Source organism: Mustela nigripes, chromosome 2, assembly GCF_022355385.1.
Source record: "Mustela nigripes isolate SB6536 chromosome 2, MUSNIG.SB6536, whole genome shotgun sequence".
Taxonomy (NCBI): Eukaryota; Metazoa; Chordata; class Mammalia; order Carnivora; family Mustelidae; genus Mustela; species Mustela nigripes.
Window position 1 is genome coordinate 69,430,719 of NC_081558.1, and position 13,430 is coordinate 69,444,148.

General features: G+C 45.7%; 1 long non-coding RNA gene across 2 annotated transcripts in view; it reads left to right on the top strand.

Annotated features, from left to right (window-relative positions):
- LOC132009937 (uncharacterized) overlaps positions 1-579 on the top strand; it is a 149,582-nt gene extending 149,003 nt beyond the window's left edge. For both annotated transcript variants that reach the window (XR_009402098.1, XR_009402099.1), the window contains exon 4: positions 258-579. This is a non-coding gene — a long non-coding RNA (uncharacterized LOC132009937). The remainder of the gene's footprint in view (positions 1-257) is intronic.
- Positions 580-13,430: the final 12,851 nt, after the last annotated feature.

A 13,430-nucleotide genomic window follows, 5' to 3' on the forward strand; every position in this document is an offset into this window, starting at 1 on the left:
CTAAATGAGTGACCAACTCCTCTCTCCCTAGGCTAGGTCCTCAAACTGCCTTGGCCGCCTCAGTTTCACCCCACCCAAGGGCAGTGTAGGGTATGTGGGTGCGGGAAGAGGTGATGGACTGTGGTTAAACTGCCATGCTTTTGCAAGTTTTACAAAAACATGTCACCCACAAGCACTTTGTGAGGTCCTTCCCCATCCTTGGAGGGGGCGTGTGTAAGTAAAACAACCTTAATAACAGAAACCTTCTGTTTCTTTAGCTTACAGAGATCAGCCCTGCTTCCAGCTGTGGGTGACAGAAAACAGCTTATTGCAGCTCCCAGAAGCAGAATTCTCGCCAGTGCACATACTAGAAGTCAGAAGTGGACAATTTGAAGGATCCATCCGGTAGTTTCCCCAGGGACCCGATTTCTCTCTGCCTTTCATCTCTGCTCTCTGTGTAACCAGCGTCATCTTATACCTGCATCCTCTCTGTTCTCAAGATGGCTCTCAGAGGCCACTGGCCATCAGCCTCCTCAGAGAACTTTCTTTGCACCTCCAGTACTCTTTCCTTGAGTCTCACTGGCCCAAAATGGGGTGTCCTTCTTGCCCTAAGCCAATCTCAGGCCAGGTCATTGCAATGACTTTCTACCCAATCAAGTTGGTTCCTGGAACTGAGGTCGAGATCCCAACCTTGCTGCTGCCTCTCCAGATGGTTAGAGGAACCAGACTGTTGTAGTCTCACAGGGACCAGAGGTCAGCTCTGGTCAGCGGCCTGCTGGGAACACAGAGTCATTTTCAACACTGTTTCTGTAGAAGGATGTGTTCAGAGCTCCAAGCCATCCATTCATTCTTCTGTTTATTCATTAAGCTTGCAAGGGTGCCTAATGGGCCAGCCCTGGGCTAGGAACTGGGGCAATCAGAAGGGACTCACATGCTGTCCTCATCCTCCAGTGCTTGGGTCCATTGAGAAGTGGAAGTGAGCAGACCACCAGAATGGACGATAATGTTAAAAACAAAAGGAGTCAGGACAGTTCTGGAGGCAAGACTTCCAGGTTCATGCTCAGGGGGAAGGTGAGGAAGAGGCTGGTGCAGAAAGAATGATCCAAGGGTCAGAGGCCCCAGTGAGGGGAGGGGCGGGTCGCTCTGAGTTGCTGGAGAGCAAGGGAGCACTGGGTCAGAGCTACCTTGGCCTGCTGGCAGGCAGTGGGCGCCTGGCCAGGTCTTTACGTTGCCTTCAGGCCTAAGCTGGATCCTGAAGGTGATAATGCAGGTTCCTGAGAGAGGGTGACATAGTTAAATTCAGGTTTAGAAAAGACTGCTTAAGTAGCTGTGGAGCAGTGACAGGAGGGATGCCAGCCAGCAGCTGAGCAGAAATTACTTCAAATCCTGTGTAGTTGGCTGCCATGGCGTTCCCTCTGAAATAGCCCTACCCCCACCACCACACACACACACAGAGATTTACCAGCAATTCCTGAGAGAACCCAGAAAGTCACCAAAACCAGCTTGCATTCCAGTTTGGGGCCATTGTCAGTTGTCTCACAGTTGCTTTGCATGTGTGTTTATGTGTTCAGTAGTGTATGTGTTTTTTCATGTGTGTGTGTATGCATGTTATGTATATGTGTGCATTTGTGTATGTGCATGTGTTCGTGTATATGTGTGTGTGTATTCATGTATGTGTGTGTGATTGTATGTGTGTTAGGTGTGGAGGCTGGTCAGATACCAGCCTTTCCCCTTCTCTACTTAATAGTCAAATACTTTGCAGAGATTTAGAGGCATGTATGAAAGAGAGAATTGAGCTCAGTGTCTCTGAGAAGCCCCTCTTCCCTTGAAAAGCATAAAATAGAGAAGGAAATGCTGGTCAAAGAGATAGCACCAGCTCTGCACTGAGTCAGGATACGACTGTGGGACAGATATTTTATGTTCCCAGGCCTCCTGTCTCCTCCCATGTAAAACAGGAAAGAGACTTCCCAGTTCTGCCTAATTCCTGGTAGATACAGTGGAATGGAGAGCATACGTTTTGGAAATAAAAGACTACTTCCTTTTCGCAGGGCACCTGGGTGGCCCAGTCGGTTAAGCGTCAGACTCTGGACTTTGGCTCTGGTCATGATCTCAGGGTTGTGGGATTGGGCCCCACATTGGGCTCCACACTCTTCAGGGGATCTGCTTGAGAATTCTCTCTCCCTCTTTCTCTGCTTCTGCTCCTTACCTCACTCATGTGCGCTCTCTCACTCTCTCTCTCTTGTAAATAAATAAATCTCTTTAAAAAATGAGTTCCTTTCAGAATCATCTATGGAACAGTTACCACACTGGACTGTCAGCTGATCTAGACTTAGTAGTCTTGTGATGGATCAGGGCTCCCAAATTCAGACTGGAATGGCAAATGCCTTCCCCACACTCTGGGGAAAGACAAGAGGCTCAAAGTATCTTATACATACTTGGAGGAGATGAAGACTTAACCAGATCTGACTTTGGAAGATGAAGAGTAACTTCCAAACAAAAAACATATTCTCATCTTCAAATAAGACTGGGAGGGAAGAATAGAAAGCCCAGGGCACAGGCAATACTCAGTCCCTCTGAGGACAACAATACGGGGTGATGAGGCAGTTGCCAAGTGTACTGGGGGAAAATATGCAGACAGATCCAGACCAACCCGAGGTAAGTAATCAATCAGTAAACATTTATTGAATACTTAGTATATACCTGGATGAATACTATTCCACCGGTCCTTTGTGAGTTTTGTTTGTTTGTTTGTTTACTGTGGTTAAATATACATAACACAAAATGTGCCATTTTAACCATTTTTTCTGTGGCATTATATATATTCTCACTGATGTGTAGTCTTCACCATGCCCAGAACTCCTTCATTTTCCCCAGCTGAAACTCTGTCCCCATTAAATGTGAATTCCATGTGTATGAGTATCTACAATAGTCAAATTCACCAAATCCTTTAAGCAGATACTATTTTTTTACACTTAATTTTTTAAAAGATTTTATTTACTTATTTGAGAGAGAGAGCATGAGAGTGGGGAGGGTTAGAAGGAGAAGCTGACCCTCCCCTGAGCATGGACTCCAACGCAAGACTCGATTCTGGGACTCCAGGAATCATGACCTGAGCCGAAGGCAGTCACTTAACCAACTGAGCCACCCAGGCACCTTTATATTTAATTTTTTAAGTAATAGGGAAATGGGTACAGCACTGACACTTGGATTCACTGATTCACTCATGTATTCAATTGAGCTAGTGTGCCTGAGTGTGAACAACAGAATAGTTGTCCTCTGTCGCTTGATACGAACTATAGAGAGACAGGAAAAACATAAAAACGCCTCAGTAACTTCTGAGCAGCATTTTTCAGAGGGCTGTGGGAGAGCTGGCAACAAGGAGAAAGGATGTATTTTTGAAAGGATAAAGCCCCCTTATTATGGCATTACACAAAATTCCTGCTGCTACAGTTTCCTTCAGGAAAACTCCAGGCGCGGCCAGTACCGGTGTGTGTGAAACAATGAAGACATTCTGAAGCTCTGTTTTCGTGTGTGTGCGCGCGCGCGCGAGCACGCACGTGCATGTGTGTGTGTAAATCAGAGAAGCCCATATCTGTTCTCTGGTTTTCCCCCAAGGAAGATGGAGCTACATGGTTGCCCCACTTGCTTACGTGATATCTCGGGGTAAGCTCTTTCCACCTCTGCACTGCTCACATTTTTGGCCAGATAATTCTTTATTGGGGGCAGGGGGGAGGCTGCCCCGTGTCATATACAAAGTTTAACAACATCCCTGGTCTCTACCCACTAAAGCCTAGAAGCACTGCCCCCTGACACACAGTTTGTGGTTATGACAACCCAAAATGCCTCCAATCATTGCCAGGTGTCCTCTGGGAGTAGGGTTGCCAGATTTAGAAGATAAAAAATTAAAAAGATGCCTGGTTAAATTTGAATTTCAGATAAGTAAGGAATCTGTTTATTATATTTGGGACATACATATACTAAAAATATTCATTTGGGGGGGCAAAGTCACCTCCATCTTGGGAGCAAAATTACCCCCAGTTGAGAACCACAGATCTAGGGTGACCAAACACCCCAGTTCACCCAGAACTATCCTGATTTTAGTGTTAAAAGTCCAGCATCCCAGAAAACCCTTGAGTACCGAGTGAAATGGGACCGTTGGCCACTGTAGAAGATCTACCCTCAATCCTGCATGCTGGTTTCAGATTTGGGGCTCCATACAGCTCCCCACAGCCCTTGGGAGGTGCTGACACTTTCAGTGCATGGAAAGTCTTCCTTGCAAGATTGACAGATAGGGCCTCCATGGGAACTACTAAATGGTCCTATTTTTTGCTGAATTGATTTGCAAACACAACCAAAACATTACCAATAATGGCTTGAGTCAGCCTTCAAAGTGGCCTATTGATTTTGAAGGCCTCAGAGCAGATTATTCTTCCCAGAAAAAAACATCCGTATCCCAGATATTTCACCTTAAATAATCCAATACCAGAGCTAATGGGACTTCCCCACCAACAATGAGACTGTAAGTATACTTTGGTTTTCCTATAAATCCTCAAGATGGATTTTTTTTTTTTTTGGTGGGTTGTTGTTGCCTTAATTCAGAATTGTATTGACTGGTCTCCCCCTGCATCCTAGGCCGTTACTAAGCAACAGCAGTGGTTTTTTTTTTTTTTTTTTCCCCTTGTCATTTTATATTGGGCAGAACAGTAAAGTGAGGTGGATTGGAGGTTGAGGGTTCCAGAAGCTTCTTATGCACTAATGTTGTTATCGCTACCCATGGTTTTAGTCCACCACAGACACCATACCATACTTTTTACATTTTTTTCCCATAGGACTTGACTTTTGGCAACATAAAAAGGAAATCTCTCTTGGGTTTCTTGAGCCCACCAAGTTTCCAGTCACTTAACGGCCACCTTATGCCTGTATTATTTGGTAGTGTATGGGGCTAAAAATACAATGTTCTCCAAGAACTTGGAAATGAGGCTTTTCCCCAAGAATTAAACTGAAAAATTTCACAGACGATGGCTGTGACTAATTTGGTAAATGTGCTACGAGATGTCTGGGAACACCACATAATTCCCTTAGGGCATCTGGACATTATCATAGCTGAGCACTAGAGACTGCCCACACCTGTTCTTTGCACCACTGTACACACACCTAGTCCCACTGGTCACTTGAAATCAGTCTTGGTGGGTATATTTATACCATGGAACTTGGCAAATACTATGAATCAGGATTTGTTTTGTTTTGTGTTGTTTCTGTTGTTTTTTTGTTTTTACTAGAGAAAAAGCATTTACTAGTCCACCATTGAATAGGCCTAACCAGTTGAGTGTGACCATGTCATAAAAAGGACTGTATAAACAGCCCAGGATTGAAACAGGAGCCCTGAGATTTGGCATTCTTCTATGATAGGCAGGGGCACAAGGCCCAGCCCTAGGAGACCCCGTCCCAGAGTCAAGGGTGTCCTGTGTGTTGATTGGCTTCAAGCTCCCTCCAGGACCTTTTGAATGTAATTTAGCTTCCCAAACTTTGGGTTATAATGCTGGCCAGTTCTCTTTCTCATCATGCATTAGGCTTACATACCCATCTTGGAAGCATGATGTAGTAGTTACTGGCTCAGATGTTAAAGGAGTCACATCCTGACTTTGGACCTTAGCCCTGCTACCTTCCAGCAGTGTAATCTGGAGCACATTGCTGTTAGTGTCCTCACCTTTGTCCTTCTCCCTGATTGATGATCCAGCTCAGCTCTCCCCATCTCCACAGAGCTTTTACCTACTCTAGCATGCACTGATCATGTCCTTCTCTAAACCATTTATTTTGTTTTATTTCTAGTCTTCTCTCCACCAACTAAGTTTTATGATGCTTGAAGACAAGGACGGTGCTTTATATGACTCCTTTATTCCCAGAAAGACCTGTCCCTGTACTGTCCATGTGGCAAGTGCCTGCTACAATTTCATTGAGAGTTAGTTAATTAATACAGATTCTTGGGGACATTCCAGGTGGGCTACAAGGCATGTTTCACACCAACCTATTAAAAGTGTCTAGCCCCCCACTGCCCACTCTGTGCTCTTCCCTGATTTCTTATCTTAGTGGGTGTTCTTGTCTCAAGGACATCACTCCAACCTTATCAGTTAGGTGCTTTGGGGTACAAACAACAGAGGATTCCAATGCACAGTTGGACAATAAGCAAGTCCAGAGGCAATATAATCTGAAGGTGGATACAGATCAACAGACAGGTGATACAGTCCTTGGAGACCTAGTAACCTTCCATCTTACCATTTAACCATCTTTGATGCTGGCCTGTCTTTTGGATGATAGGAAGATGGCATAGCAATCTCAGGCACTTATGGCAAAGTCCACAGGAAGAAGGGTTACCATCTCTCTCTGGGTTTCCTTCTTAGGAGAGCATAAACCTTCCTGGCACAACTCCTCCTCCACTGCACACAGGCTTTCCCTTGTGTCTCACTGGCCAGGAGAGGACCACATACCCTTTACTTAAGCAATCACTGGGCACAAATGATCCTCTCACCAAACATCGTTACTGCTCCTCCAGGTTCTGCTGACTCCCCCATCAAAACGGGGGAGTAACTTTTCCCTTTTTTATAAATCTAATAAATTAATACAAAAATTCCTTTAAATTTTAGTGAAAAGAATTGTAGCAGAGGCGATCAGTGCCCTGCCAGTATTCCTCGGACTTTATTATTATGATATGCAACAACCAACTCCAAACCCAAGTGTTTCTATCTCTGAGCTTGAGGGAAAGCAGCTTTGTTCCCAGGAAGCAGGCCAGAAGTGCTGGGGCATTATCATCCCAGCCCCCAGAAGTTCTCAATCTGTGATTCTCTGAGACCATGTATAAACACTAGCTCCCTCACACCTGGAGTTGGGGAAGAGGAGGACAGATAACCTGAGGTGTGTTTTTTATGCTGTTTCCCAGATTTCCCCATTTGTTTAAACTTCAGGCACCCTCGACTCACCCTCTGGCCCTACCTCCTCAGAATCCCCTCACCTTCTGGAATCCTCATCTTGGGGTTTGCTTTTGAAGGAACATGAGCTAAGACTTCCAGTTAAATCTACATCCTTGTCTCCCCTTGTAGCCCAGACAATGGCAATAATCAGAGTTCTGACACATAAATAAGGCATGCTTTGTGAACTGAAGGCAAATCTCATGAGGACATACCCACAAGGCCAGAGAAGCACCAGGCATGTTGCAGTCATCACAACATAACCGTATAAGATCAGGTATTATTCTAGGCATTTTACATAAATTAACTCAATCATAATAACCTCATGGGGAAGCATAGCTTATGTTTTGTGTCCCACATCATGGCCCCTCACCTCACCCTTGATTTCAATCCGGCTGCAAGGGGAAGCTTCCTTCTAGGACACGGCCCCCAGGCATGTGCCCACAGCTTGCCTCTTGAGTTCTCAGACTCACTAAAGCTGCAGAAGCCAACTCAGTCCTCTGAAGGGCAGGGCAGGTAATCCCTGGTGCCTGACCCCACTCTAGGCAGCTCTCCATCAAGCAGATCTGGGAGCTATGAGTAAGTGCTCTTGCCACTTTTCTTCTCAAGGTCAATCCTGGGGGGCTCTGCACACTTCTCAGAGGTCCCACGACAACTGGGCTCCCACTGCAGCAGTACTGACCTTGATAAGGTGCCTTAGTGTTGGTGCTTCCCTCCTTCCCTACTCCTTTCCCTGCTTTCTCACTTCTGTTTCCTGGGGTCATTTTCCAAATATACAACATGATGCACCCAAGTCCTTGTCTTATCTCTGCTTGCCAGAGACCCAAACCAAGACAAATAGTATTATTACATAGATTTTTTTTATTTTATAGATAACTGGTCCAAAATGAATATTTGCTGTTGACCAAGTAAGTTAATGAGTATGAGGTTGAGGTGGGAGAATGGTTTGAGCCAAATATCAAAAAGGGAAGGTAGGGTCATCAGTGGAGAGGAGCAGAAGGAAGATGCCTCACCAAGTGGTTTGTGCCCCTGGGACTGAGGGTGTTCTGACATCACTGTGCAGACATTTGTACAGACCTCAAAGAAGAATGGATGTGGCTTGTAGGAGAGATTACACTTGCCTCCTACTGAAATCTGAGGCTCCTCGGGGCCCAAGTAGCCTTGCCAAACTTGCCCCATCACAGATTGCAGTCAAGAGGAGCTCATCCTCTTGTGCCCTCACAGTAAACTGCAGAAACATGTTCCTGAAGACCTCACCTAGATGAGGGCCTGCAGTCCCAGAGGGTCTCTGGCTTGTTGGGAAGTTGTGGCAGACTTGGGGGACATGTAGCAGCAGGTGGCTCAGTCTGAAAGATGGGAGAAGAGTGGGGGGCCCCCAATGCTGTTAAGAAGGGCTGCAGGAGACTGCCCACTAGCAGCCCTGCAACCCAAGCTAGAGTTTCTCAGCATGGCCAGCAGCCCCCATAGCAAGGCTGGGTTAGGCAAGGGATGGTGACAACACAGTGGCCACTAGTAACATGTTCTGACTCAGTAGCCCACATACGCTGTTCTTGGAGAATCCCAGAAGTACCTTGACATGGGGTTTGCAAAATACTGGAGTTTCTATGAGCAATTAATGTGACATAATTTGTCCCTGTGAATGGTGAGTCTTAGAGACAGCTGGTTACAGTGCTGTAACTTAGAGAAATATGCCTAGAGTTCCTCATCCAGCCTCACTCAATGATGTTGACCACAGTTTCCGAAGACAGGCTGCCTAAGCTGGAATTCAGCTTGGCCACCTACTAGCTATGTACCTAGGACATGTCTATAATGCATTTGCCTTTTTCGTAAAGTGGGTACAATACTAGTAATTGCCAGGCGATCTGTCAGGAAGATTAAATGAGATTCTGCTTTTATACCACTTAGCACATAGAGTGACTGCTCAAAACCCATTAGAGAACATTATTACCATCAGCATCCTGACCCTGCCCAGAGCAGCTGTGAGTATTGATCATTTTATTTGGTTGTCCTGTTACCTGAATCCCTGTTGTATTTGGAGAGCTCCCCACTTTATGAGCCTTCATGGTCCTCAGTGTCAACTTGCCATTGTTGATGCTGACAATGACAGGAAATGGCATTCCCAGCAACCTTTGCAGCCAGGGCACAGGCCATCTCCAGGACCCACCAACCCTGTGCCCATGCTGGTCTTTGATCCAGAAGCTGGAAGCAGGAATGGAGGACTTCTTTCTCTCCCTGTGCTGCAAGTTTAAGTTTATAGCATGGAGGTAGTAGCAATGCCACTGAGAGATCAATGGCCACAAGAGTGGAAACTTCACTAGACCCCTTTTGTCACACAACTTTGAGCATTGCTCCAGCTATGGAGGTATAGCATTGCTGCTATCCTCCAGTTCTGTCAACTGTCTATTGATTTTCTAGGTACCCAGTGTCCTTTTCATCAGACTCTCTTCTGCCTCAATCAGCAAAATTCACTTCTGAAGCTTCTAACTAGGACCCATGACTGATACGACCACATGGAATGTGGAACTAAGCCATGGCTTGGAGCTCACAAGGTCTCTCCCTATGAGTGCCTCCTAAAGTCACCTGTAGTCCTGTATTTGTAAATCTGAGGCCAGTGCAAGCCATGACTTATGAGGCCCTCATAGTTTCTTGCCTGCATTACCATGGCACCACCCCCCAGCCCATGCTAGTCAGAGCAACACTGGTAGAACACGTGTTGTATCCACCACCTCCTTTTTTGGCTCCTCCGAGTCTTCAAAGCACTAGAGGCTTGTGATACATCTGTGCTATGTGCTGACTGCTTCTCAGTTGCATCTCCTTTCCCCATCCAGCCTCTGTCCCCAACACATAAAAACCCACTGTACAGATAAACCATGTCCCATTGTTTGTAGCTCAAAGGACATGCCCAGTACTAGTGTCTACTAATCCTTTGTCCATCAAGACTTAGTTCAGAGGTCACAGCCTCCAGGAACCTTCCTCTTCTTCATATGGACTAGGTATTAGAATTCCCTGAGCATACATCTATTGTCAGATATTCTCCTAACTCCTTGACAATGGTCTGTGCCTTTGCAAGCCTATATTGTGATTCCCTGATGACAAGGATGTGTCTTTTATATCTACTTCCCCAGCAACTAGAGAAGGGTAAGAGTTTGGTCAATGTCTGCTGCTTTACTGAAGTAACCATGTTTTGCTGATCCCCTTCCTACCTCAGAGCCCCTCAGTCTTTTGTTAAGACCTCTTTCTGAGTCTTTATGCTGTTCTGCAGTGCCCAATTGTTACTGGTGAGCATGTCTTGTCCATGTTGGGCGTTATACCCTAGGATCATATATGTAGTGCTTGTGAACTTAGTTTAATCTGAGCCAACAAAGTGAGGTGGAATCTTGTATATGTTCATGCTTAACACACAGCAGAATTGTTGAAAGCCTGTCCAAACCCTTTAGGGGATACTCCCACTCTTTTTCTTCCTTCGGTAAGTGGGCTCTGCCAGCCCCTACCCACAAAGGCTCCTTGGCACATGAGCCTGGGATATTCTGACTGTCTTCAGACTTAGAGAGGTGGGACCAAATTATCGGAATGCCCAAGATGAGCCAGTGTATGACAGGAATGGAAGGGACAAATACAGGTGGCCCTGAGGCAGAGACCCAGAGCTCCAGACCCTCTTCCTGACTTAGTGGGGTCCAGCCTACTCAGTTCTTTTTTTCTAAAGTTTCCTGAATATGTCCAGGGCCTTTTAGAGATATATCCAGCTCTGCCATCCCCAAGGAAATCAAAGAACTCCACATAGCAACCTACAAGTGATATGTGTTTAGTAGAAGTATAGATGTGTGTAGACTCATTTATGTCTGTTCTCTAGGACCTTTGTTTCAAAAAAGCCTAAGACAGAACTATCTGCCTACTCCTCTTCTTACCCTTCCTCCCTACCTATTGCATCTTGTGTCACCTCAAGTGCAGCCTGGTGGGCCCCATAAATATTGTTCCCAGCCTGCAATTTATTCCACCCCAAGTGAAGTTCTATTTTCTATCCCCTTCCCTTTCTCCTTCTAGCCTCTTCTGTAGGCAGTGAAATGAGACAGACTTGGGTCCCCCACATTATTACCCTCAACTTCAGCACATTCATTGGTGAAATGGGGCCAATAGTATCTATTTTGAAAAGTTGGTAATGAGATAACCATGCTAGTGCTCTAAAAGTTGTTCCCTAAATGCCAGTCCTTCTTGACTCCGATCCTGGCAGCCTAAGGCTCACAGCACTGAGAGCCATTCCTGGCTATAGCCCAGGAAGAAGCAGCACTAGTATATAAGAGAGGAGGGAGAGAGGAGCCAGTAGAGTGGTGAGGATGCCAGGGATGAGAAATGATTAAGTTGTTTTATAGCGGTGGATGATGTGCCCAGACTTGGAGGATGCGCCCAGGCTTGGAGGAGTGGTCCCTGGGCCACACCTGTCATAAAGCATCAGGAAACATCCACCAGTCAATTCCTTTGTCTCTGAATGTTCAAATCATGAACACAACCAATACTGGGCTCTGGGTGTTGCAGCAGCCTTCATCCTGAGCTTACTGAGGAACCACAAACAAAACAGGTTGCCAGCCAACTCCTGCAGGTGGGCCATAATGTTCACTCCTTGAGACATCCAATTGCATTCTGGGTGCCAAGGGCCAAAACTATACACCCACTAGTAATATCTCTATCTCTATGCTGATTTTTGCATAAGAAGGTAGCAGAGCTTAACTAGAGCCATGGGAGTCTATGTACATGTGGAACTAGATTCCACCTTCTGAGGTCAGATTCCCTAGAGATAGCCTTCCAGCTCCCTAGATGTGTTCATACTTCAATAATGCTTTCCAATTCTAAAATAGTTACTGTGTGTCATCTAAATCCTACAAAATAATTCTGTGAAGTGGAGAGAACAAGAATGCTTTTCCTCATTTGAAAAAGGAGAAAACAAGCCTCAGAAGTGGTGCGTGCCTGGGTGGTTCAGGCATTAAGCATCTGCCTCGGCTCAGGTCATGATCCCAGGGTCCTGGGACAGAGCCCCGCTCCCTCTCCCTCTTCCACTCCCCCTGCTTGTGTTACCTCTCTCAATGTGTCTCTCTCTGTCAAATAAATAAATAAAATCTGAAAAAGAAAGAAAGAAAGAAAGAAAAGAAGAAATGAAGGAAGGAAGGAAGAAAAGAAAAGAGAGAAAGAGAAAGCAAGCTCGAACAAGCAAGTGGCATTCAGCTAGTAAACCTAAGCCCCGGGCTCTTTAAGACTCTAAGCACTCATAGGCAATGATTTAAATTTCCACCACCAGGTCTCTCCCACCCCTCAAACACTTAAATGGTACTGCTTCTCTGTTATCCTGCACACAGAGTTCTCAGTTTGCTTATCAGTCCCACCACCTAGACTGACACCTTATCTAGCTCATCTTTATAGCACCAGATGTCTAGTATACTGCTTTCCACATGAACTCCATCACCTAGAAGCAATGGTAAATGAGGCTGGAGAGTGAGCCATAAAAGGCCATATGTGACCTTGAATGCCAAGCACAGGTAACTACATGTAATCCTAGACTGGAGATACAGAAGATCTTAGATGAAGGTGTAGCATCATCAGATTTGCATAACAGAATGGGCATGGGTCTGTGTGGAACACCGCAGGAAAGGGTCTCCCATCACTATTTTACAATATGACAATATCTTAAACAGGAAAGAGTTTTCACTGAGGAAACTGCATTCTTGTAGAGGAAATTGCAGAGGGGAGAGGAGGCTAGATCCAGAACTTTCTACCTAGGATTCAAGACCATCCATGAATGATCATTTCCCCATCCCTTCCAGCCTTATGTACTCTGCTTCCTGTTTTGAACTCGTCATTTCAAGCTACTTACAATTCCTGAGATGCTAATGCTTATTCCAGACACCACACTTTGTGCCCACGCTATTTTCTCTGCCTGCAATCTCCTTGGGAAATCCCTATCCGGTGTCAGTATTAAGGCAAATTCTAGGTCTCTTCCTGTCAGTCCACTCCCTAACTGACCTCTGATGAGCTTGCATCAGTTTTGAGGACATTTTGGGGGACTAGAGGTGGAGTTTTTGGGGTAACCAGGGCAGGCCAAAGCGCTAAGCTTCGGAAGCCCAGAATGACCAGCTGCTCCAACTGTCCAGAGTTTAACTGGGAGATTGTTCAACACAGAAACCAAGATGAAATGGAGGTTTCCACAAGTTTCTTTTGTTAGACTCTGAAGACAGATACCCAGGGAGCTCATGTTCCCTCTGTTCTTATACCCTTGGGGCTGGGGGGTTGGCGGGGAGGAAGCTGGCACCTTCTTGAGAGGCAGAGTAAAGGAGATGGTGCCAAGTCACACTCCCATCAGTAGTATTTGAGAGCATCAGGTGCTCTATATCTTCGCCAACTCTTGATGTTTTCTGGATTTTGTGTGTGTGTTTTGCTTGTCCCTTGAACCCCTCATCACTTCTACACTTCCAACGCTGGAGCACGTAGGGACTGTCATCCCTG